General features: G+C 39.4%; 1 non-coding gene across 1 annotated transcript; it reads right to left on the minus strand.

The window, feature by feature from the left end:
- Nucleotides 1–9850: 9850 nt before the first annotated feature.
- Nucleotides 9851–9957, minus strand: LOC127229498 (U6 spliceosomal RNA). The gene has a single exon (XR_007835142.1). It is a non-coding gene; the product is annotated as a U6 spliceosomal RNA (small nuclear RNA).
- Between the last annotated feature and the right edge of the window lie 15605 nt (nt 9958–25562).

The raw sequence follows: 25562 nt of genomic DNA on the forward strand, positions 1-25562 counted from the left end.
ACATAAATACTGTATCTCAGGACACTATCAGTTATATTCAAATACAGGTACATTATATTAATGTCTTTTTGCATATGTTCATAAGCAAATTTAAGTTAATTATTTGTTAAAGATTTAAGTTATTAGAACAGGCACCTTGAAATTGTTTTAGGTAGAAAGAGACTATATGCTTTTGGGAGGTGATTTATCTGTAATAGGATATGGCATGATAAAATGTAGCTTTTATGACTTTATTTATTTATAAACTAATAAAGAGATGAATAATTCTTTAAATTTTATAGTTTATGAGACCTTTATCTTATGACTCTTGTGGTTTATGTAAACAATTGTTATTTTAAGGGTTTATTAAATACTTAATAGACCCAAAGATACAATTTTAATGGTTTAGGGTATTTGGAGTACTCATATTTATACAATAGTGTGTATTTATCTCATCTTATGACATATGATCATAATTTTATGATTTGTGAATATGCATATGCATCTTAATTAGTCATTCCCCAAATTAATTTTAATACATAACAAAAACAAATATTTAAAAGAGAGAATAGGAGTGGCCATATTTTAAAAAATGTAACATAAACATATGAAAATAACCAAAGATATACAAAGGCAGTGATTATAGGCACACAGGACACATAATTATCATAAACATACATAAAACCCATGTGTTATGTGGTATCCACTAGAGCAGATGCTCAAGAGAAGACAGAGACATAGCTCCATTTAGTTATCTTTTACAGCCAGGGGATGCCCCTAAGTGTTTGGAACCTCCACTCTGAACTGGGATTTGGTGTTTTAAGGCTGAAAGGAATTTCAGGATTAGTTGGTGTAATAAAGAAATTTTTAATGTAATGAGAGTTTAAAGAAAAGAAATTATTCAAGGAAAAATATAAACAGTAGGATGCAAAGAATCATGAGGCAAGATCAAATAAAGAGATGAGAGTAGGGAGCTGATTTTAGGATTTAAATATCTTGATATGAACCCAAAAATTTTTACATAGATTACTTTTTCCATGTGCATATTACTTTTATATGCTTAACAGTGATTTTTAATTATATTTAAAACAATTTAAATTTAAAATATATTTGATCATATTCTCCCCCTCCCATCCCAGGCCTATCTTGACCCCTCCTCCCTGCCCCATCTACCCAACGTGAAGTTCTGTCTCAAGAACCAAACAAAAACCCAAAGAACAGCAACCACCCAAAACTAAGAAAAAATAAAGCCACACCAAAAGGAAAGGCAAAAAATAACAAAAAGTGGCAATTGAAGTTCAAGGTGTCAGCCCACCAGAAACTCTGGGATGGGTGAACCTTGTTTAGGCCACTGGACTACAGACCCAGAATGTCTTTTGTTTCTTCTGTGCCTTTGTATGATTGTTACTGCAATATTCCTCTGGTATCTAGCATGGTGTGGATGGATGTGGGGAGATCTCCACTGACTATAGTATAATATGTTTATCTCTTGGAACCATCCTATTCAACTAAGCATTTTTATCTGTGGATTGTCAAGAAGATGGCCTCTCATTAAGCTGTACTGTCTAAATTGATAATAATGATAGCCTATACACACAGAGTTTTCATGAATAAAAGTAAGTATAAGAAAATGTGATTCAGCCAGAGCCTGTAAGTTTCACTTAAGAAGCTGCATAATGATGTCAGTGATTAAGAAAAAGCAATTGAGTCCCTGTAGCCCAGCAAATTTATATCCTTTTAACCTTAAAGTTGGAAGATGTGTTCACAGATTTTAGACTGCATCACAAAACAAAGCATTGAAACAAAGCTTTGAAAATAACAAAGTTAGACTGGGATGTTTTTGTTAAATACCTCTGGGGGGGGAAAAAACACACAAGAAGACAATCTAAAGTTCTAGAAAGCACATACTAGGATTGGTTGATGACCAAAGGTGATAATCAATTCTTTGTACCCATTTCTGCCCTCAATCTCCTGAAAAAAAAAAAAAAATATTGATGAGTGGATATAGACCCTAAAAATTTAAAGTAGAGCTGACTGATTCTTTTTCATATACAAAAGTTTAGGTTTGTGATTCCTTTAAGATTGCTTATAAGATTATCTTTCAAGATAAGTAATAAAGTAATTACCCCCTTCTTTGTAACTGCAAAATGCAGCCTGCTGGCAAAAGACCTGACTGAGAATACCTTGCTTGCCCACACAGTGAATCTATAATAGCTTGCTTGGGTATGAATGTGTGTGGGGTCTTGAGATAATTTGTTTTTCACCTATAGTACATAAAATCTTTAATCATGTAAGGGATATGGAAAATATGCTGGGGTTTTTTCTTTGTTTTATTTTTTTAATGTTTGTATTGTATTCATTGTAATCATTCACTTGAAAAACAGAGTGTAACCACATTGTAATTCTTATGTTGCCTGAAAAACTTTTTTGGCATATATAAGATCTAGAAAAAAAAAGTATACAGTAGAAAGAACATAAAAAGTACAGAAGATAAAGAAACCATCAAGAGAGTGTAAGTGTCTTTTTCTCTAACCTCCTCAGATAGACAAGTCTTAGCTTATGCCAACTCCATGGATTACTTTTAAGACCCTGTGTTGCTGGAGACTGGTACTCCAAGACAGCCGTACAAACTGTAGCTAGATAAAAGTACACACACACACACAAAAAGTTATGGAGTCCATTCTTTGTTAGTCAAGTACTGACCTGTCTGGAGAGGTTGATATACCCAGCATCACTCTATGGGAGAAAACTGATTTTCCCACTTCCTGCAAGTATAAATGACAGGTTTCATCCAATCATTTATTTAAAAAAAATAGAGAACATAAAACAAAAATTATTACATAGAAATTAGGCAAGTCAAACTAACAGGGTGGGGGGAGCCTAAGAGAAAGCATAAGAAGCAGAAACCCATTCTATCACACATTCAGGAATTCCATAAAAACACTAAACTTGAAGCTATAATATATATGCAGAAGATCTGGTGCAGACCTTTTGCTTGCTGCCTCGGTCTCTATGAGCTCACAGGAGCTTTGCTCATGTTGACTTAGAGGGCCTTGTTTTCTTGGTGCAATGCATTTACTGTGGTATTACACTGTCTCTGCCTCTTCTTCCATTGTTTTCTTGGCTGTAAGGGCAGGGATTTAATGGAGACATCCCATTTAGGGGTACATGTTCCAAGGTCTTTCTCACTCTGCATAATGTCTGGTTGTGGGTCTTTATACCTGTCCCCATCTGCTGCAGGGTGAAGCTTCTCTGATGACAGCTGAACAAGGCACTGATCTGCTTCCCTGGCCAGAGTCTTAAATAAATTCCTTAATGGTATCTCATTCTAATTCACATGCAAGCTTTTCTCGGAGCTCTAATAATTATTAATTACCAACTTTATTGATTTTCACAAAAATATTACATTCATTGTGATTTTTTGCCTAAAACTTAATTAAGAACATACACCAAAAAAAAAAAAAAAAGAAAAGAAAAAAGAAAAGAAGAAAGGCCAATTTTAGATCATCAAATGTTCCCCTGATGCCTATTCTTGGTTGTCAGTTTAACTACATCTGAAATTAGCTGATATCTAAACATTTGAGTACACCTGTGAGGGGTTGTCATGAATATATTATCAGAAATTTGAAGACTCATCCTAAATCCTGACCTTGTGAGGTAGGAAGATCCATACCTTAAATGTGGGCCACACCTGGTGGCAGCTTAAATAAGGAACATAGAAGAATGCTTGGGCTCACTCTTCCTGTCAAGTTCATTCCCAATGTCATGTCCCTTAGAATTCACTTCGTCCAGATTCTGGTGTACAGTAAAACCCAGCTGAGACATCCAGCCTTATGAACTTAACAACTGCAGGCTTCTTGGACTTGCCTTAGGGTTGGATAGTCAGACCATAACCTGTGAGCCACTCTAATGCATGCTGTTTTTATACATACAGATTCATGTTATCAGTTGTTCCTCTAGAGAACCCTGACTAATACATCTCCCTCCCCATTGTGGTTACCATAAAACTAGGTTTTCTTTGGTTAGATCTCCACATTTTTGCAAATACTTGCACACTGAAAGTCAATGATTATCACACATAAGGCAATATGGAGTACCACCAGGTGGTGGTTTATCTCCAAACATGTCTTCCATCTTGGAAACCTTACCCCACCCTATCAAAAAAAAACTCTTATTAATTAATTAATTTACTGTCCCTTTTCCAAAAAAAAGTACCTATGAATATCCTAAGCTAAAGACTTGACATGATCACAGGATATACAACAGAAAACTACAGAATTAGGTATATGAGGAAGAGGATCAGAAAAAAAAGGTCAAGTGGTAATAAAACATGCCAAAGGCAAAACCAATGGCAAACAAAAACAGAAACCCAAATTCCTTTAATGTTCCAAAAGCAAACAAAATCCAAAACGCTTTTATGACCTTGAGAGCTTGTTTGGAGGTTCTAGCAGGGGAGCGCAGCTACTCAATACCCTTGACCGAAGACCGATACTCCTCTATTCGGGGAAGGTGGTCCTCTTCCTCCTAGGGTGCATCTTCAGGAGGGACACACATGGAGTGGGAGGAAAGGGGCACCCTCCTAGCCAGCCAGATCAGCCAAATCAACCCTGGCGATCGATGGGGTGACAGATGTCGCAGCCAGATCGCCCTCACATCCTCAAAATGTTTTTAGAGGCCTGAAAACAAGCAAAGAAAACAAAACAAAATTTCTACTCAGTCTTTCAAGATAAACAAACTAGATACCTTGAATGAAATACATTGAAATGACCAAAAAAAATGATACCTATCATATTCATGTCCTTAATTAGTAAACAACTGGGCTGTTAGCCAAACCAAGCAAGCTCTGAGAACTTTGGAAAGATCTCACCAAACAATCCACCCGAGGAGAAAACACCAATGGGACTGGTAAACAGGGGGGGTCATTCTCAGAGTTCTTTCAGGGTCATAATAGCTGTTCACACACACACACACACACACACACACACACACACACACACACACTCATACTCAAACAATAACAGAAAACTTATTTTTAAATTTTACTGGCCATGGACTAAGAACTGATATTTAGGTTACCCTACATTCCATGTTCCAACATATAAACATTTTCTTGGTATTCTATAGTTTTACAGAATGAAGAAAGTCATGAATCAAGGTAAACTTAAAATAGATTGGTGCATACATCAAAGGGGTGGATACAGAAAGGTAGGAGAAGCTTTTCCCTAGGTCTCAGATGCTATTTGGTAGTACTTTTAGCATTTGAGCTGATGAAACGTAGTGGTCTGCTAAATTAATAGATTTAAAATGTTTTTTTTTTTTTTTACTCTATTGGTCACAAGATGTTAGTTCAGACTCAGAAGTGGGCAAGCAGTGTCTATTCAGGAGGCTAAAGCTAGCCAAAGATAAATGGAGTGAAAACATTCCGAACTCCTGAAACCACTGTAGTTATAATTAGTCAGTCTTTACAGACACAGCTTCTTTCCAGGAATTCTCATTGATAGTACTAGTTTGGCCATGGAGAAGGAATGTATGTCTTCTAGGCTTTAGAACTTATGCACATTTCTGTTAGTCCAGCTCTTTCTTCAAGAAACAAGAGCACTGAATTCCAGATTCTTCCATATATGCTATTTGGCTCTCAAGGCTTAATGCTTTATCACACACTCTACTATCTAGCTCTGGCTGGCTGCTGATCAGATAGTTCTATAACTTCTCCCTGTTCTGAAGCCTAAAAATAAGGTATTATTGTATATGGCTCCAGATGATGCTCTCCTCTTGGCTTTCATCTCACTGTGTGTTGACATTTTTTTATAGAGTACAAAGAGTCTTGGTGTCCTCCAAGGCCCGAGCCCTCTGTCCCTATGTCCAATAATAGTCATGTTTTAGAGTTTTTAGAGTTTTTAGAGTTTAGAGGTTTTAGAGTTACAATGTATGAATATTGAGTCTATTTATTTATTTTATTTATTCTAAAGATTTCACCCTTGGCCTGACAAAACCAATGTCATTTTCCCAAGCAAAATACTTTTATTGAACCTCCAAAACCTGCAAATATTTAACTCATCCTAGCATTAATCCTAAAGTCCAAAAAGCCAAATTTATCCTGAGTCAAAATTTTCTCCAGCTGCGAACCTGTGAAACCAGAGAAGTCTTAAATCTTGCTGGAAAGGCAGCTAAGTAGTTAAGAGTACTGGGTGCTCTTGGCAAGGACCTGGGTTTCATGCCCATCACCCACCTAGTTGCCCACATCTGTATCTCCAGCTTCAAGGAATCTGATGCCTTCTTCTGGCCTCTGCAGACAATGCAGGCACATGGTAAGGGATGGGGGGGGGCGGGGGAACACACATATAAAAAATAAAAAACAAATAATATTAAAGTATAGTTGTAAAACAGACATTTGTATGCCCAAAGGGAGATATATGAAAGAATAAAAAAGAAGACATCCTAAGCAAGTGCTTAATGTAAGAAGACCAAGTATGTTATGATGGGAGAGGTCATTCTGTATATGTTTCTCATACTGGTTAATGAATAAAGCACTGTTGGCCAATAGGAAAGCAAGATAGGCGGGACTAGGAGACAAGGAGGAAAGAGGAAGTAGGAAGGATGAGCCAAGATGGAGAGTCAGGAGAAAGCAGTATGCCGGCCAGCTCCCCGGTAAGAGAAATACATAGATCAGCAGAAATGGGTTAATAATTAAGGCAGAGCTAGCCGATAAGAAACAAGTAACCGGGCCAACAGCATAATATCAAATACAGAGTCTTGGTGTGTTAATTGGGGCTGGAGCAGTGGCGGGACAAGACCAGGCGGCAGGCGGAAAAACCAATACTCGTTACAATGTTAGATCTTAAGTCTTGAGAATATAATCGTAAGTTCTGTGTCCAACTTTCAGGCCAACTGCTGTGACAATGCTACCTACTTTCTTGAATCTGTATGAGGCCAACTCCTCCTCTGAACAGAGTCCTGATCCTGTAGTTTGGTAGTGTTCCATTCAAGCAGTTCTCAATACGTGTGATGATATATTGTTTATTATGTATTAAAGCCATTTAGACCAAAATAGCAAAGCAGCCATACTAGTTAGCCATAGAAGCCAGGCAGTGGTGGCACACACCTTTAATCCCAGGACTCAGGAGACAAAGGCAGGTAGATCTCTGTGCATACAAGGCCACCCAGGGTTACACGAAATTGGAGATTGAATCAGTCTAAAACAGTAACAAAGTTCATACCTTTAATCCCATGACTCATGAGAGGTATTTAAGTCAGGAACAGGCCTCAGAACTGGCATTCATTCTCCAGCCATGCTGAGGAGAGGCAGTAGTTTGAGGCTTGGTGAGAGTTCTTGGAGACAGCATCAGCCCTTTCAGCCTGAGGTACAGGTAAGAGCTACTGGCTTGGTTGCTTTCCTTTTCTGATCTTCAGCTTGAAACTTGAACCCCAATACCAGTCTCTGGGTTTTCATATTTCATGGTACAAATAAGAAACAAACCAGACTTAGCCTACCCTCTCCCACCCTCAGCTGAATCTACAATTATACCCTAAGTGGAAGTGTCAGCCACAATGATCATAAAAGTACTTTGATTACTCTTCTGTTTCTTGAAAGACATGGTTCATTCACAATAGAATAGTTCATGGCTTCATCATATAGAATCCAGAAGGCATGATGACTTTCTTTCATTCTGTTCTACTTATGAATTTTACATTAAATTGTCAGCATCTCTGCTGGAGTGATTCCCACCTCCCTCTCTGTGGCTTTCTGCTCAGATGGCTGAATGAGTACACTTATACCTGGCACCCATGATGTTTCTGTCAAGGGGCTACTCATTCATATGTATTTAATAAAAAAGTATGGTGGTGCATGTCTGTAATCCCAGCACTGGAGAGGTAGGGGCAGGGCAACTGGGAGTCACCCTCAGATGCTCAGTGAGTTCTAGGCTAACCTGGGCTACAAGAGACCATGTCTCAGAAAAACAGATAGAGAGGAGTCTAAATGTCTCAGCTGTGAGTACCTTTACACGCTGAGACAGAAAACATGAGTTTGATCCCCATGACACCAACTAACACACTTGCACACACATGCACAAACAAGATCAAACAAATGTAACACAAAAAAAGAAGATAGGTAGATAGATAGATAGATTGATTGATAGATAGATAGATGATAGGTAGATAGATAGATTTCCAATATCCATTGGCTAGTACTGTTTGACTTAATAGTTCCTTTACCTAATCACCTCTTTTCTTTGACATTTACTCATGCAACAGGATTAAATCTGTCTCTTCCCAATTTTGCTAATCAGTCATTCCACTAAATACACAATTTTGTTACTTGTAAGTTCTATCTTCAACACTTGAACTAAATCAGCCAAGTTTCTGTGCCACTTCAAGACAAAGATCAGCTTTCCTCCAGTTTGGAAATGCCCTATAAAATGGCATGTGGTAGCCATCATTAATATTTTGCTCATTAACATTTATTCACCAAGAAAATGGAAACATCCATTTTGCCTTCTAAACACTCCCCATTTCTACTGGCAGTCGCTTTGCAGTGAGTTTTCCCAACATGATCCTCGGAATTATTTTACCCTTTCCTCATTGCTCAGATATACAGCCGCTTTCACAGTTTTGGGTGTGTTACAGTGCCCACTTTCTTGGTACTCTAATCTGCCAGCCTGCTATAATTCCCATAATAAAATGTCACAAACTCGGTAGCTTGCAGGATGTGACAAACTTATTTTCTCATGATTTTGGAGAGGAAGTCTGATATCAAGGTACAGGCACAGGCCATTTCTTGTGGCTCCACCCCTGGATTATAGGCTAATAGGCATTTCATGGATAAGCATGACCATTCTTTGCTGGGTTTGCTGATAGGCTGAGCTAAAAGCAGAAGGCTTTGACTAAAGTCCACAAAAGAACGGGCCTCTTGTGAAATGTCTACCTCACAATGACCAGAATCTCATATGCTTCAGTTTTTAGGACCTTAGAAAGCTTGAATCTGGTTGCATTTTTTAAAACACGCTTTCATGATTTCAGCAATCTTGAAAATCTTGAAGCTTTGAAAGCAATGTAGAGATAATAAACCTCCAGGTACACATCTCCAGCACTATCCTCTTTCATAGAATAAAAATGAATCTGAATTTTAACCAGCTCCTCAAATGCAGACACTTCCAAGACACACAAGTTCCCACTATTCCTTAAGCCTGTCACCTCTGTTTTCCCCAGATCAGTAAAGGACTTACTATAAGCCACTTATTCAAGCCAACAGTAAAACGTAATGATTTTCCTATGCTACCAACCCAAACTGTGAGTCACCAGAGACCAAGACCTGTGTAAATTAATCCTCCACATTTCTTACTCGCACCTCTCATAACTGCCTCTGCCCTCTCTCACCCAACTACCTCTCTGAAGTCATCTGCATTGCTCCTCAAGTCATTGTAGTCTTCTCCCTTCCCCCATACCCTTTGGTTCTGGTGCATTAAAGTTTTTGCATTACTGTTGTCTCTCTGAAACTCTGGTCCACTAACTTTCCTATTGCATCATTTTCAACTCAGGTAAAAAAATAAACCTACTTGGAAAAAGTTTACATTTTAAATGTTGAAATGTAAATATCAATGGCACTTTAAAGATCTCTTGTATACCATAGATAATGCATGATTTGTGTTTATGTATATACTTTATAGACAGGGATGTCGTTAAGTAAAAATGAAATGCACATACATTTCATTATATGTTTATATTTATGTGTGTATGCACACATACACACACATATGTGCCATATATATCCCATCTATGCCAGAGTTTGAGTTGTCTTGATATTGTTCAGGTCATGTGCTGACAACCATACCTTCATGATTGCAATAGACATGTTATGTTCAGAAGATAGCAGAAATACATTACATAATGCTGAAAAAAAAATGTGTATCCTTGTGCGGGAGCCATGCTAAGTTCTCTGTGTTGTGCCAATTTTAGTATACATGTTGCCAAAGTGAGCACCTGTTTCAATTCCTTAAAACAGGGTCTGAGGTTATCAAATCCTATCATTCCCCCTCCAATTAAACATTACTCGATGAAATAGAGAACTGTTCTACATATCTAACTAGTGAACCAGAGAAGAATGTCTTAGCCCAGACAGCCTTTTATTGTCCAAAGCATGTTCATCTGACTTTTGTGTAAAAAAAAAAAATGTCTGCTGCTAATACAGGAAATTCCTATTCCTCCTACCCACCTGGAACACAGTAACCCTGGAAGCAGTTGACTCCTTTGTTTTCTACCTTTTCCCAGTTTGTCCACCAGATTTCTGTCTCACAGCAACAATGACTTCTTTTAAGGCTTATGCTCTGTTGGCTGAATTGCACTACAGGAATCTTCTCTAAATGTTGTAGATCTATATCTGATAGATGTTTGTTTAAAGTCATGATGGAAAAGGGTCACACAGCTCAAAAGCACAAACAAAAAAAAGGCTGTTTCATCTGTTTTAGATGTCCACTGTGGTAAGTTTTTCCACCCTACATGCTGAAATTGTACAGTTAGCTGTCTCATCTATTGGATGAGTTTGTTGAAGAATGACATCTTACCTGGGTCTGTATACTGGTTTCTAACACCCTTCCCACCCAAGAGATCACATGTAATTAATTAATGACAAAACTGCAGCTACTCAGAATGGGTATTCACAGCTGAAACTTGAGAGAGCTGTGAGCATCTGTATTTCCTCTTAGTCACTCTTTGGTCTTAAATTGCATTAGCAAGGAATGGGAGGAGCTCACAGGACACTATGAACCTGTACTTCCCAGTGCAGCAGAGCCAGCTGTGATATTTTAAACTTACATTCAGTAATTCAAACTTCAGGCTGACAATTTCATTCACCACATTTTAAGTTTCCGGGAGCTGCTGTATGTACTGGACAAACTATGCACGTGACTGTAGTTAGAGGTTTCTCATTCTGCCTGCCAGTTCCCAAATAACCACTCTAAGGTTTAATATTAATTGTAATTGTTTAGCAAATGGCTCAAGCATATTACTGACTATCTCTCACAATTAATTTAACCCATTTCTATTAGTCTCTTTATCCCCTCATGGCTGTGACTTTCTGGTAATGTTCTGGCATCTTACCCCTTCTGCAGCTACATGGCATCTCCCCTACTCCACCTTCTTCCACTCCATATCTCTGTTTGGATTTTCCTCCTAGTTATATTCTACCTGGTCATTGGTCAAACTGGCTTTATTCATCAACCAATAAAAGCAGCACACATTCACAGCATACAGAAAGGCATTCTACATCATATGACTTTCACTAAAGTTCTCCAGGGTAGCAGTGGGCTAGGGACTTCTTGTTCCTCTGGTCTAATGAGCTAGCTCATTCAAAAGTCTCCCATCAAATAGCATATGAGAATCAGGTCACAATACAACATAGATACCAGATTAATCTGAGTTTTGGTATCTCCTGACTCAATGTCTCATGAGACACTCAAAAATTAGATACAAAGGAAAACAAAACAAAGAACCCAGAAATTTGAGTCTTTGGCAAGGAAATAGAGGGATAGATAGGAACTTTCATATTCTGTAATATGAAGACACTGTTTACTCCGTGTTGTAGAAAGGAATTGACTCATATGAGTCATTAGAAGCTTAGCGAACACACTGTTAATGGTTTATTTGTTCTGAGTTAAACTATTCCCAGTCCAGATGCCACTGGAGGAGTACAAAGTTAATGTCAGAAGAAACTGGTTAGACTTTCTGTCAGGAAGATCCTGAGCACAAACAGAATGAGAAGAGGGTGGAAGGATATAAAGCAAAACATGGACACCACCAGGCTCAGAAATGTGAGCTCTGGAATGACTAGCTAGCATCCTTTGTCCCCACCCCATCTTCTCCATATGGCAATAACATAGGAGACTTGTTGGGAACCAGCAGTCTGCTGACCCCGCCCCCGACGATGGGCGGGATGCTCATGGCCATGTCATAGCTATATCAGGCTTCACCTGGCTGCTCAAGCTTTACCTGACTGCCTGAGGACTCAGTTATGCATGTGCAATCCCCCCTTTCAAAGCAAGTGGGCCAAATGCACCCCTCTCTCTTGCCTTCTCTCTCTGCTCTTTCTCCTTCTCTCTCTCTCCCCTGCTTTCAGTTGGCCACCAGCTACTCCCCTTTCTCTCCCTTCCCTCAATAAACTCCACATGGGTGCTGAGTCTCGTGTTTGTGTTTCTTATGCGAAATTATAGCAAAATAACAAGACTGATTTTCAGGATTGCACTGTCCTCTCAGACTGCTGGCTCTCTGAATACAGCTGAGTTTTAAAGATTCAACTCCTGTCTCTGTTTCCCAGCTATAATTAGAAATTTTGCAGTTTTGTTAGCAAAGGGAAAAGTTAAGAGTATCCTTCCTTGGAGTCTGGGTCCTTTGGCTCTGGGAATTTTATATGTAGGGAATTGAGAAGGCCCACAAGGTAGAGAGAACTCAGAACACGGTAAGAGTACATTGATGAAGGCTGAGAAGGTTCCAAATACGTTTACGTAATTCCTTCTCTCCTTTAGTTTCCACAGTGAAGAAAGAGATGCTAAAGTATCAGTGCCTGCCAAACCCATCAATTCTCAGAAATGGATATGCGGTGTCTTTGTTCCTACATCACAGGCCTAAAATTATTTTTCCTACCAAAAACTTAGTCTTTCATGTTCTAGTGAATATACTAATTAGTCATGCTCACTCAAATGACCCTAATTAAACTCAAAGGACAAATGAGTATGTGGGTATAGTGTAACATTTCAAAAAGAGAATAAGAATGGATAATTTAAAAAGATAAAATGAGTACTAATATGTCCACATAGATTGTATACTTTGTATAAGTCCTTTGAATGATCTTTCAAGGTACACCATATTTTCCATGTAAAACAAGTTCCTAAATAGGCAATGACTATGCATGATTCCATGCAGGATGTTACCTTATTAGAAGATATGATTTTAAATTGTTTTTCACTGCTTTAATATTGCTGTAGGCTATAGGATTTTTGTGTTACTAAACTTAGTGAATTTTGTTCTTCCAAAATGGATTTTAGTTACCTACATCATAGGATATGAAGAGTGTTAGAAGTATGTGGGAAATGGTCAGAAGTTTGAAATTCCTAACTAATAATTTCTGAATCTCAGAAAGTAATATTGCAGTAGATAACAGAGATCAGTCCATGAAACTAGAGTCTGGGGTGTGGGTTTTCAACCAGAAAAGCTGGGGAACCAAAGAGCATGCAAGAAGCTTTAAGGATGTAAAATGCCTCTTGTGCTGAGTTTTTATTAGGAGTAACTACATGCATAGGTATTATTTGGTCATTAAACTGAGCTAACAAAAGATAGAAGGTTCTGCCTAACACACCACGGGGGAAAACAAAGTTGAGGAAGTGTGAATAAAAAAACATACAGGCATATGAAACGTCTTTACATTTTCAGAAACAGCACATTCCAGGTTCCTGAGCCGGAATGCCTGGTGGACAGAGTATTTCCTTCTGTCCTTAGTGAGCCATGGGTCAGAAGGTGCTTATACTCAGAAAGATTCAAAATGTGCTTCTTTCTTATACAAGGCTATTAGCAACATATGATGCCAGAATTTGAAACACTGAGAAAATTGCATTTTAGTCCCTGTGTTATGGTTCTAAAATATATCATTATTACCAAAGGAATTTGCTTTAAAACAAACACACAAAATGTAGTCTTCCATGTTTCAGAAAATAGCCTATCAGTCATGTTCATGCAAATAACCCTAAACTCAGTGGGTCATGAAAATGCCCAGAGAGCCTTGTTAGGGGGAAGAAAAGAAGAGAGAAGGAAGGGAGGGGGAAAGGAAGGAAAGAAGGGTTTCAACAGGACTGAGAGGGAAGAGAAGATGATGGTAAAAATCCCAAGATACACTCTATACGTGTACAAATTTGTCAAAGAACATAAACAGTCTAGATTTATTCTTCGTGTAAATAAAGAAGGTGAAGAATAAATCCAGAGGAGCTCTTTTAGGGAGAAATGTATCTATTTCTTAAATAAGTGATACATTAAAAATGTTTAAATAACCTGAAATAACAGAATATATATTGGGGCTGGAGTGGTCTACAGATAAAAGCACTTGCAGCTTTTAATGAGGACCTTGGTTTTATTTCTCAGCACTTAAATCCAGCAGGGTCCGGTTCTAGGAGATCTGTCCTCCACAAGTATCACACATATGTGGTTCACATGCAAATAAGCAGGCATACACACATACACTTAATTTTTTAATAAGGTTTATATTAAAAATCTACCTTTTGGGCGTTAGTGGCACACAACTTTAATCCCAGCTCTTGGGAGCAAAGGCAGCTGGATCTCTCTGAGTTTGAGACCAGCCTGGTCTACACAGTGAGTTCCAGGACACACTCCAAAAACAATACAGAGAAGCCCTGTCTCAAAAAAAGAAAAAAAAATCATGATTTAAAAGTGTTAATATCTTCAGAGCTGCATATCTCTTATCTTATATTTGGTATTGGTCTCTAAGTCTTGTATAGCGGATTAAATTCTTGCTGTATTTTTAAATTTGAGTAAGAGCTGTGTGCATTTAACTGTACTTAGCTTTTATTGTCCATGATGACATTCACAGGGGTCTTGACAAAGCAAAGAAAAACACTTTCTTTTTAAATAGTTTATTTGTAAGTACAGAGCCTGAGCTAACAAGTAGTTTTGCATATAATATAGGCTCTGATTTACTTGTATTGTTGTCAGGATCAATTATGAAACCTAAGTTTGGTGCCTCTTTTTTTTTAAACCATGTTTTTCCCCCTGTAGCAGTAGTGTTTAATGTCATTAAAAAGAAATAAAAGTTCTTGGCAAAAAAAAAAAAAAAAAAAGAATCTACCTTTTTAGTTGAGTGTTGTAATACATACCTTTAATCCCAGCACGTGGGAGGAGGAGGCAGGCAGATTTCTGAGTGTGAGGCCAGCCTGGTCTATTGAGTCAGTTCCAGGACAGTCAAAGCTACACAGAGAAACCCTGTCTCAAAAAAACAAAACAAAACAAATCCACCTTTCTACATCTCACTAGCTCTTTTTTCCCTTGTGTAACCTTCCAGTGTTAATTTATGTTGATGACTGTCAGTCAAAATGAATATATTTTATCTCACTCTTTCCTTTTCATTCTTAGAGGAAAGCAGCTTGTGTATGAGTTCTTTTAATCACAATCTATCTTAGAAAACTTGCCAGAAGAGAACACATGCTTTTACCATATGACATTGGATGCTGTTATAATATGAATGTACATCTTAATTTATGCGATTATTCCTATATTAGCAAGGTTCTCCAAGGGATGAAATCAGTATAACGTAGAACTAGATAGACAAACAGATCTAAGAGAGGACAGCTATTTAGATAGATATACAGCTATAAATATAGACACATAGAGTATTCTTCTCCAGGAAGCTTGGTGTATTCACTTACAGATGATGAGAAACTAGAAGACCAGCTGTTTGTCACCTGGAACCCTAGGATACAAATAACAGGGCTAATTCCAAGGCCAAAGTTCCCAGAATGAGGAAAGCTGGCAATGTAGCCTGCAGCTCATGACCTGACAATAAGGGGGACCTTGTTTAGATCCTGAGCTTACCAAAGGGCAGGAGTGCAAAAGTCCTAGAGCAAGAGAGGAGTGTGTCCTTGGTCCAGGTGAGAAAGGCCAGATACCTTTTGCCATTCTTCCCTCCAGGCCTGAAGCTGATTGGAAGATGCTCGGCAAACATTATGTGAGCCAGAATGGTTCAGGTAGCTCAGTTCCCAGCACATGAATCTTGGAGGTCACACACAAACCACAGCACAACTCATGGTGTTAGGTGTTTGAGTTTTTTCCACTTTCACTTAGTAAAACAATTTCCAAACAACCCCAATTCATAGCTAAACTACAATTTCACAGTATGCTACTGGAATGGTAGAAACAGAAGTGAAATTCAACTTGGTCTGGGGTTGGATTCAAGATGCTTTCCCTTAAAAACTGTATTAGCACAATAACTTGAACCTTACTTACATCTCTAAGTGTCTATGAAAATGAAAAGTGATCAAGAGGATGAAGTATTTGGTATTCTAAGGAATAACAAAGATAAGAATGTATTAATTTCCAATATCATTTCTTTTGTGAGAGCTAAAAACAGCATACTTTGATAGGAGTAGATTCCCCAAATTTCAGCCTGAAGAAGAAATTTTTATTTCTTCTTCAGGTGTCTCAGATTACCTGATGGGACACCTGCTGACAAAATTGTTATTTCCTGTCCTGCCTGTGTAGGAATTAGAAACCACATACCCCTAGCCTGCCTGTTCCTTCCTACTATGCTTTATCCCACTCAGATAATGTCTCTTGTGGATAGGTAGGTCAGAGGTAGAGCACTTGCCCTAGGTTGTATCCCAAGCCTGGAGAGGTGGTCTCTGCTACTCTATCATCTGTGTGGTGCATTGTTGTATTCTCTGTTCCCATATGATACCTGATGATGCCTGCCATGCAATGAGTGGTTAGTTCCTCAAGAAATAGCTGATTTTCTATGGCCTATGCTGGGGAGATGTTTTACTTTTAGCCCTGAAAATCCAGGAGGTGAAGAGATAGAAACATTGTCTCCTGGGCTGAATTAGAAGGACACCACACTTGTTCTTAGAAGTATGTCTGCAATATGAGGCAAGAGAGAAAGGGAAGATTAAAGGGATGCTAGAAGGAAAGGAGTCCCTGGACCCTGACACTGCTTACAGTTTTCTGTAGCTAAGATTCTGAGAATTCCAGTGCAACTGACAGAATTGACAGAATTCACCATGAAGAGTGCCTACAAGGAGGCAGTTCCCTTTTCTGTATATGTATATTGGTTTTTTTGAGATAGGGTTTCTCTTTATTGTTTTGGAGCCTGTCCTGGAACTCACTGTGTAGACCAGGCTGGCCTCACACTCACAGAGATACACTTGCCTCTGCCTCTGGAATGCTGGGATTAAAAGCATGTGCCACCAACACCACTGGACCATTCTTTAGGCCCATGTGTGTGAGATCACTGAGTTTTCAGCCTTCTCCTGCCATGGCCATGTATCTATACCTTTCTGAAAACAGAATCTCTTTGTTTACTGTCAAAATCCATGTGGACTCCCTTGTGACCTCTTGTAGTTAGGATTCTCCCACACTATGTTTATAGGTTTATCTTATACCTCAGAAACCAATTATGATCTCATTTTTTAAAATATTTAAGGCACCTTAGAAGCCCTTTGAATCATGAACTTCAGAAGCACCAAATCACACAGATAGCTACTGTCACACAGATAGCTATGGACTCCTGAGAACCCTGTACCATCTCGCTTATGCACTGCCCTTTTGGTAAATGCCATTCCCTCTCGTCCCTTACTGCCTGTGCTTAAGTTCATGCTGACATCTCTACTTTCTGGTGTGTGTGTGTGTGTGTGTGTGTGTGTGTGTGTGTGTGTGTGTGTGGTGTCCTCTTATTACTTCTGTTGCTGTGATAATACCAATGCAACATAGGGAAAACAGAATTTATTTCATCTTTCAGGTTACAACCCATCATTGAGGAAAGCCAAGGTAGGAACTCAAGGCGAGAGCTGCAACCAGAACCACAGAGGAGCTCTGCTTATTGACTTGCTCTGTCTGTCATGTGCTGAGCTGGCCTTCTTGTACAACCCTAGACCCAGCACTTAAGAATGATACAACCCACTGAGGGCTGGACCCTCAGACATCAATTAGCAATCAGGAAAATACCCCTAAAGTCTGTGTTCACAGACCAATCCATTGAGACTCCTTCAGATAACTCAGGGCTGTGTCAAATTGACAGCAGAAGCTAACTAGGGAAGAGAGAATACACATCTGTGTGCAGATATGTGTGCACCTATGTAAGTTTACACATAGCAGAACCAATGGACCAGTGGAGTGGGTGAACATGTCAAGCACAGCATTCTTCCCAGAGTAGAGGCTCCCAAAACAGATGTACCACACTTGGCCCATTCTGCTTTTACATTACCATGATACCAAACCTCAGTGAGGCTGGGAAGCAGTCGTCCTCTCAGAGCTCCTGAGGTGGGAAAAGGACCCTTGGGTTTTTGGGTTTTTGTTTTTTGTTTTTTTTTTTTTTTTTTTGTTGTTGTTGTTGTTGTTGTTTTTTTTCCCATTGAGAAGGAAGACTAAATTAAGGGCAGAAAAGAGAATAACTCTCTCTCTCTCTCTCTCTCTCTCTCTCTCTCTCTCTCTCTCTCTCTCTCTCTCTCTCTCCCCCATAGTGAAGTTCTTTGAGATTCTGGATTGCTCCTGCCTCTGGGATTTATAAATCTACTACATAGTTTTCCTGTACCTTAGAAGAAGTTAGAAAGCAGAATTGGATAAGGGGGAAATGATCTGTGTGCATTTTAGCTAAGCAGAGAGACAAAGATCACTCTTCCCTTTTCTGCAATAATGCTGTAATTTCACAGAAAAGATGGAACACATGTTAGGAAGAGTGCATTTGTCAGCCAGGAGTTGAGGTGTCAGACGTGTACAAAATCTCTTCCTAGGAGGCAAGTTCCTCCTAAATCATGAGACTTTCAACCTTTCCTTCCCCTATTGCAGGATTCCTGGGGAAGTGTAATTCTTTGAGGTACACTGATTTAATGGACATGTAGGGAAGTCTCAACAGAATTGTCACATGTTACTGGGGAAACCAGGGTCTCTTCTTATTAGTCTGATTAATAAAAGAAATCAAGACCAAACCCCAAAGGAAGCTTGAGTACAATTTTACTAGAGTTTAAAAGAAAAGCCCAGGTTAGGCAAGCTGTCTAGAGGAGGAAGATGGAAAAGAGCAAGAGAAAAGCCCTTGCTGCCTCAGTTGGGCCTCAGTAAGGCAGGCAGACCCCACAGAACATCATGATAGTTCTATAGTAACTGCTCTAGGGGTAATTATGGACAGCAAAGGTAACATTATCTTACTAAAGGGATAATTATTCTTCCTATCATTCATCATTTTCTACCTATTTTTATTTTTTTAACTATGTATATGTGTGTGTGTATATGAATGTAGGTACCTTTGGAGGCCAGAAGAGGGCATCAGATTTCCCTGCACCTGGAGTTACAGGCAGTTGCAAGGCACCTACTGTGGGTGCTCCGAACCAATCTCAGGTCCTCTACCCAAGCAGTACATACTTAGACCCTGCACCTTCTTTCTAGAGTCAGTGCCCACCCCCAGCTATCTCTGTAGCATGGTTTAATATGAACCCACTTCCTGTAAGGGTGGTCCTTTTGCCAAGTGACTGACAGGCCCAACTGGATTACCTCCTATGTTGTAGGTAGCGTGGAATGTTAGGTCTCCACCCAAAGCAGAGAAATAGTTTTCTCTAATGGGCCTCCTCAGAACCTGACAGAGTCAACTGTAACAATTGTTTTAATATTCTGAGAACCTAGCAGATGAACACAATATCTCTGGTAGCACATCTCCAAGGTCATGGTTACATCTAGACTAAGCTAACTTGTGTATGACCAGCAACTTCTATACATCCACACACTCAGCTGCATTTCAACCTTTGTTTTGTTGTTTCCTCAGATCTCACACTGAAAAACATGGCATTTTGAGGCCTTCCTTCCTATTTTATATTCAGAATCTTTATTAATCTGCAGAGTGAAATTATCCATAAATGTAATAATTGAACAACAGACCAACAAATACTTCAAGTTTTTGTTTTGTTACCAGAAAGTTAACTGAAACATCTCCCAGGACACCACAGCCTTAAACAACCTGTTTCTTCCCAATAGTAAGCCTTCCCTGCTGACTCTTTCTGTAACACACACATACACACACACACACACAGAGAGAGAGAGAGAGAGAGAGAGAGAGAGAGAGAGAGAGAGAGAGAGAGAATTTTCTGTACTATGCCTTCTTCCCACCTAGAAGAGTTCTCTCACTCCTAAACCCAGATGTTTCAGGCCTGACTTAAGCAGCACACTTTATGAGATTTTTATCAGTGTTGTTTCCTACCTATCACAACCCCTCATTTCCCTCAGTTGTTTGCCCAAATATCACCACTCAGTAAAGCTCTCCTGCCTGTCCTACTCCCAGAAGGGGAAAGATATCTTCCCTAGTGGTGGTGGGGCTGCTGTGGATGGTGACACTGGCAGTGCAGACTTTCTGTGTAGCGGCCAGAAGTGCTAAGAGTAGACACATTGTATACATAGCAGAGATCGTTAAATGCAACCCCAGGGACTCCCTCTGGGTTGCCTAGCAATGAACTAGAAAGGATAGTTGCTTCTTCCCCTGTGGGAGAATTGGCCAGTATGCTGAGGTGCTAGGAAGCTGACTTTCTCAGCTGACACCCACAGAAAATATCTGTCCCTGTATTCAAATCAATTCTTCTTTAAGAAGTGGGGAAAGCATGGGCTGTAGACTCCAACCCTCTCTGGGTGAGGCTGCACCCACCTGGATACCCAGCTTTGCCTGATGCAAGAGAACAAGCTGTGTGCATTTCTCATTCTTTAGAGCTAGCACAAATGCCTCTATTGCCCTATTGCCTTCTGACAGAAGAGACAGAAGCCAAGTGTATAAAGACCTGTTAGAGGACATTACATTTGCTCCTGAGGTGGTAGTCAGTGGCAATGAATAGATACATGTTTCTTTAAGGAGCTGGGATCTAACTTCTCCTGAGATCTGGAGATAAAAATCAGTTAAGTGGGGCAGCAAAACAGTAGTTCCCAGAATGTCCTTAATGGAGGCCAGGATGCCAGAAGAACATTCTGGCATTCTGGTTCCTTTTCTTCTTCTTCTTCTTCTTCTTCTTCTTCTTCTTCTTCTTCTTCTTCTTCTTCTTCTTCTTCTTCTCTTGTGTGTTATCTCCTGAGTGATTGAAAGTGAGACAAGGCACCTGGACATTTGTGTCTGACCAGTTCGTTTTCCTTCCTATACCTCAACCCAGATTTTGTAATACATCTTCTAAAAGCCCTAGACTAATACCTTGATGGTAACCCTTTCACTGAGACCCCTCTTGCTACATAGAAGCTCTGTGCCATCTCCTTTAAGCTTTCCACTGTGGATCTATAATAAACACCGCTCTGAAACTCACACCATAGGATCCTTGAATTTCATTCTTCAAAGTCTTGAGACAAGAATTTCGTTAGTTGGTGTGTTTCTCAGACTACTCCTCCAGCTGCCTGAGAAAAGCTTCATCCCTCATAAAGTGCCTTAGGGATTTTATCTCATTGAAAAGACATCATGCCCGTGGCAACACTTATAAAGAAAACATTCAATTGGGGTAGCATGCTTAGAGTTTCAGATGTTTGCTCCATTATCATCATAACAGGGAGCATGTTGGTATGCAAGCAGATGTGGTGCTGGAGCTGAGAGTCCTACATCATATGGGCACCAGGAAGTCAACTGAGACACTGGGAAGTATCCTGAGTATAGGAAACCTCAACGCCCACAGTGACACACTTTTTCCAACAAGGCCATACCTACTCCAAAAAAAAGCCTCCTAATAGTGCCACTCCCTATGAGATTATGGGAGCCAATTATATTCAAATTACCACAAGTAAACATATCTAAACATTTTTCTAATCACTTTAGATCTCATCTTCTCAAATGTTTCATAAGGAAAACAACAAGCCAAAAATCTTATCTGGAACTTTCTTTTGGTATTCTTCCTGTCGTTTATTTATTCTTCTCCCACAGTCTTGCTCACCAGTTTTTGGGGGGTGTTGTTTGTTGTTTGCTTGTTTTATAATTATCTTAACTGTTTTGTTTTGTTTGAGACAGAGTCTCACTATGTAGCTCTGGCTGGACTGAACTCACTCCCAAAAGGGGAGACAGCAAAAGTAGGTCCCTTAGCTATACAAACCTACAAAGGACATTTCATCTTCAGATTCAGTTTTGGCTTCTGTGGAAATGGTAGTAATAGTTGGTGACCATATGGTAAATTCTAAGAGCCTTTGTCCTATTCTTAGAATAGTTTCTTGCACATAGCATCTACTCTACAGGAAGATACAAGTGTATCTAATTTGCAGCTCTTTACCTTTATGCTGTCACTTATATGAAGTACAGAGGACTGGGATGATTGTTGCCATCCTGTGAAGGATGTTCTTGGTTGTCAACATGACTACATCTGGAGGTAACTAAGAATCCAAGCAGCCAGGCATACTATAAGGGAATTTTTTTTCATTGGGTCATCTGAGGTTGGGAAACCCATCCTAAATCAGACCACATTTTCTCGTGGCAGCCTAGATGAAGAACATGCAGGGTAGGCATTGTCTACTTGCCCTCACACTCACTGGAAATTTCATGTACCCTATCACTGATGCATTCCTTTCACTAGTACTAGAGCCTACTTCTTTGGGATTCAAGCTTAGTACTGAGGACCAGCTCAGATATCCAGTCTTGGGACTGACTACTATTGGATTCTTGAACTTTCTGTTGGGAGACAGCCATCGCTAGACTTACTGACCACAGCCTGGAAGCCACTATAATAAATCCCACTTATATATTCTCTCTGTTCCTCTAGAGAACTAGAGAACCCTCTAAAACAAAGCCCATGAAGTTCAAATAAGAGAAACCACAGGTGAAATGCAGAGGGTAGCTGAACGCACCAGAAGGCACAGCTCAGAACTACCTCAGCATCCCAAAAACTTCCTTCAGAGATTTCTGGATCACATTGGCTCCTTTGCTGCAAAAAAAAAAAAAAAAAAGATTTGCAGGACCAGCAAGTATGAAGTGAAGTTGCATTTTATTAAAAAGAGAAGGAGGACTGGGAAGCCAGCTCTGTTGGAAAACTGCTTACTTTACAAAACTACAGGCCTGAATTCAATCCCCAGAATGCATGTAAAAGAAAGTAGGCATGGAGATGGGTTCTTATAATACAGAGCTGGGGAGGCAGAGATAGGCAGGTCCCTGGAGCTCACCTATTTGGTCAGTTGGAGGCCAATTAGAGACCCTATCACAAAAACAAGGTGGCTTCTGTGGAATGACACCCAAAGTCCTCTGGCCTGGACATACATGCGCACACATATGTGAATGCATCCGTGTGTGTCTGTGTGTCTGTGTGAGCTGAAGAAAAGAATAAGGTAGACACAGGATCATAAGTGTGGGCTTCTGAAGGAGAGTCCCACTTCACTGGCCACTGTTTTTAGGACTTGGGAAGCCTTGGGGATTTATTTGTTCAGCCACTTTCTAAGGCACACTCTCTCCTCTGCCTCTTTCCCCATTTTCAATAAGTATGATTACAGGGTAGGTGGTGGTGGGGTGCCTTGGATAGGATTATAGCCTGATAATGTAAAGTCATATATTATAAAGATTACACAATGGGTTAAGACTTGTCTTTTACTGTAAATTCAGTTTCTTGTAAGATTCCTACAAAAATGAAGACATACAGCTAAGAAATAAAGGCAGTTTATACCTGGGCCCTAGAAAATATCTATGTGCAAAAGAAACATTGTTTCCACTTTGGCAACCGTCTCAAGTGGTAATTGTGTTGCAATTCTTGACTTTCAGCTGGTGATAGCCTTTGAACAGACTCTGGAGTGAGGGGTACCTTTCACCACCCATGTTCCCAGGACTTTTCCTGCCTTGCTTCCTGGCCTCATTCCTTTAATTCCAGTACTCAGGAGGCAGAGGCAGGTGCATTTCTGTGAGTTCGAGGCCAGCCTAGTCTGCAGAGCAAGTTCCAGGACAGGCTCCAAAGCAATACAGAGAAACCCTGTCTCAAAAACAAAACAAACAAACAAAAAGGATGCAACACATCTTTGCATCATTAAACAAATATTCCACAGCATAAATGAATGTGACACAGCTTCAACTAATATTCCACATCACTAGTGTCCTTAAATTGGTCAGAAGACCTCTTTTAAAAGCATTTTCACTTATTTCTTATAATTCTATGCTCAAGATTATCTTCCAATCTGTATTTAATCTGCTGACCAGAAAATAATGCAATAAACACACTGATCCACAGTTGTGGCTCTATTCTAAATTTTAACCATAGAAGGACCTAGGCTGAGGTAAGATGGCATGCAGGAAAATCATTGAGCTGGAAATTAGACACCTTCTACTTATGCATCTATCACATGGTAATGAATGACACAGATGTGACAGCAAAAAGAAGTTTCCTATAGGAAGATATCTTGCAAGCCTACATCAATGACAACAGATATTTGGTCTTCCCTCAATGAGCAGGAAATGTTTCAAGCAATATCATAAGTCAATGTAGTATCTCCACCTAGATTTTAGGACTGGCAGGGAAGTGCTCATAATATATGATGGCTACTCTTGCTTGTCAACTTGATGAAATTTCAAATCACCATGTCTGTGAGAGTTTTTCTAGATGAGGCTAACTGAGATGAGAAGACCCACCCTTACTGTGGATAGCACCATCCTATAGGCTGGAGTCCTGCACTGAACCAAACAGTTCAGCTGCATTCACCTCTCTCTGCTCCTTGACTGTGGACACAAGATGGACAGCAACCTCAAGTTCTTGTAGCCATTCCTTCTCCACTATGGTGGACTACAGCTGGGATCTGTGAGCCAGAAGGAACCCTTCTTCCTTTAAGTTGCTTTTGTCAGGCATTTTGTCTTAGCAACAAGACAAGTAACGTATACACTCGCTATGTTTGTTGAGAAGTTTGTTGTGTAGTAACAGATAATGACGCTTAACCATTTATGCTAAACCACCAGCATTTATGAATGAATGATCTTGCTTAGTAAATAATGTTTATATTTACAAACCAGCAGAGTCATATAATACAGTGTAGGAAAATAGAGCAAATAATGATCAGAAATATGATATTGCTAGACTATGTAGCTTGACAGTCCTCAAAAGTCAATGGGTTGAAGACTTAGTCCCCACCTATAATGCTAATGGGAAAAGGTAGAACCTGTAGAAAGCAGGGCCTAGTGAAAGGACACTAAGTTACTGGAGCCCACTGTCTCATTATCTCTTTGCTTCTCAGCAACCATGAGATAAGCAATCTTCTACCATAAGTACCTTTTCACCATAGTCCCCAAGACAATGAATGTGGCCAAACAAGTCCACACCCAAACAGTCAATGCAAGCCTTTCTTCCTTATAAGTTGATGTCCTCCGATACTTGGTTATAGTATTAGAAAGCTAACTAGAAAATAGAGAAGCTGAAGAATAAGAAATCCAACAGTTTTATCTTTTTTCGCATTGAAATCTCCTTACTAAAGCACCAGCAAAACCTATAAATAGACAGATGAAAATAGTTAGGAAGATGGTTATGGAACCAATATTAAAATTAATGGAAAGCAGTTAGCATCTGTGAAAGCATTGTTTCGTACAGGCCATCATTCCATACAGAGAACATCCTTGTTTATTTCCAGAATTAAGAGATATATGTACTACTTTTAAGGACAAATGTATTCAGACACTTACATTGTATAGTCTTAAGATCTCCTGTCCCCCAAAAGCACATAGTAAAATCCTCATCCTCATATACAAAATATTGCCCACCTATATTTTTTTCCAAAAAAAAAAGAAAGAAAAAGAAAAAAGCTAACTTGCCTACAGATTTCAAAGAATTCCCTCCTAGTATCCCAAAATAAGTGAGTAATCTCTTTCAAGCATTTTTCTTGAATTTAATGTAATCTTGGAGCTGAAATCATGGCTCCCTGGTTAG

The sequence above is a fragment of the Phodopus roborovskii genome, unplaced genomic scaffold (assembly GCF_943737965.1).
Source record: "Phodopus roborovskii unplaced genomic scaffold, PHOROB, whole genome shotgun sequence".
Lineage (NCBI taxonomy): Eukaryota > Metazoa > Chordata > Mammalia > Rodentia > Cricetidae > Phodopus > Phodopus roborovskii.